Source organism: Dipodomys ordii, unplaced genomic scaffold (genome assembly GCF_000151885.1).
Source record: "Dipodomys ordii isolate 6190 unplaced genomic scaffold, Dord_2.0 Scaffold29, whole genome shotgun sequence".
Lineage (NCBI taxonomy): Eukaryota > Metazoa > Chordata > Mammalia > Rodentia > Heteromyidae > Dipodomys > Dipodomys ordii.
The window spans coordinates 8,247,386-8,249,241 of record NW_012267245.1 but is presented as its reverse complement, the minus strand read 5'-3'; the positions used below and the strand labels follow the sequence as shown (position 1 = coordinate 8,249,241).

At 37.4% G+C, this 1,856-nt stretch overlaps 1 long non-coding RNA gene across 1 annotated transcript; it reads right to left on the bottom strand.

Moving 5' to 3' along the window:
- Positions 1 to 1,364: 1,364 nt before the first annotated feature.
- On the bottom strand, positions 1,365 to 1,722 carry LOC105985415. The gene is made up of 2 exons (XR_001175057.1): positions 1,603 to 1,722; positions 1,365 to 1,395 (listed from the first exon to the last, which is right to left on the bottom strand). It is a non-coding gene; the product is annotated as an uncharacterized LOC105985415 (long non-coding RNA).
- Positions 1,723 to 1,856: the final 134 nt, after the last annotated feature.

The following is a 1,856-nucleotide window of genomic DNA, read 5'->3' as shown; positions in this document are numbered from 1 at the left end:
ACCTAACTAGCTCTCTAATGCTAACTAGTCCTATAACACTAACATGTGCCCTAACCCATTCCTGAAGTTCCCCAACACAATTGTTAACCCTAACTTTAACATATTCCCGGACAATAATTAGTTTGCTAACCCTAACTAGTTCTCTAATGCTAACTAGTCCTATAACACTAACATGTGCCCTAACACTTTCCAGAAGTTCCCTAACACATTCATTAATCCTACTCATAACATTCCCATTTGCAAACTCTAACTAGCTCTCTAACTAGTTCTCTAACACTAACATGTTCACTAACATTCCCTAACAAGTTCCCTAATCGTTTCTGTAACCATGACCCTAACATATTCCCAAACCCTAACTAGTTTCCAACCCCTAACTAGTTCTCTAATGATAACTAGTTATAACACTAACATGTTCCCTAACACATTCCAGAAATTCCCTAACACATTCGTTAATCCTACTCCTAAGATTCCCATTCACGAACCCTAACTAGTTCTCCAACTGGTTCTCTAACACTAAATAGTTCTCTAACACTAACATTGCTAACAAGTTCTCTAATCCTTTCTGTAACCGACCTTAACATATTTGCAAAGCCTAACTAGTTCCCTAACATATTCCAGAATTTTCCTAACACATCCATTAACCATGACCTTTATATATTCCCAGACGCTAAGTAGTTCCAAAACCCTAGTTTTCTATTGCTAACTAATTCTCTAACACTAACATTTCCCCTAACGTTTCAGAAGTTCCCTAACACACATTAACCCTAACCTTAACATATTCCCAAACTCTAACTAGTTCCCAAACCCTAACTAGTTCTCTAATGCTAACTAGTTCTCTAACCATAACATGTTCCCTAATGTTCCAAAAGTTCCCTAACACATTTGTTAACCCTACTAACATTCCCATTCCCAAACCTTAACTAGTTCTCTAACTAGTTTTATAACACTAAATAGTTCTCTATCACTAACATGTTCCGTTACATTGCCTAACAAGTTCCCTAATCCTTTGTGTAGCCCTGACCTTAACATATTCTCAAACCCTAGTTTACAAACCCGTAGTTCTCAAAGCCTAACTAGTTCTGTAACCCTAACATATTCCCAAAAACGCTCCAGAAATTCCCTAACACATTTAACCCTAACCCTAACATATTCCCAAACTCTAGTTTCCAAACCCTTACTAGTTCTCAAATGCTAACTAGTTCTCTAACACTAACATGTTCCCTAACACATTCCAGAAGTTCCCTAACACATTCGTTAACCCTAACGTTCCCATTCCCAACCCCTAACTAGTTCTCTAGCACTGGTTCTCTAACACTAACATGTTCCGTAACAGTCCCTAACAAGTTCTCTAATCCTTTCTGTAACCCTGACCTTAACATATTCCCAAAGCCTAACCTATTCCCAAATCCTAACTAGTTCTCTAGTTCTCAAACACTGATGTTCCCTAACACATTCCAGGAATCCCTAACACATTCGTTAACTCTAGCCTTAAAATATTCTCAAACCCTACTTCCCAAACTCTAGATCCCTAGTGCTAATTCTCTAAAACTAACATGTTCCCTAACACAGAAGTTCTCTATTAACATATTCTCAAACCCTAACTAGTTCCTAAACCCTAACTAGTTCTCTTAACTTGTTCTCTAACACTTCCTAACTTCTCTAACCTTCCCCGAGGTTCTTCTTTTTTTAATTGTGATTAAGTGATTACATAATTTCCGGAATTTCACAGTATTGTGGAATATTGATGCTCATTTAAAGTCACAAGTTCATTCTAACTTTCCTGGAGCAAACTGTCTATCACAGTCTGTAACATTAACGGTGTTCACATGTTATACACCATACATGTGATCAGCAGC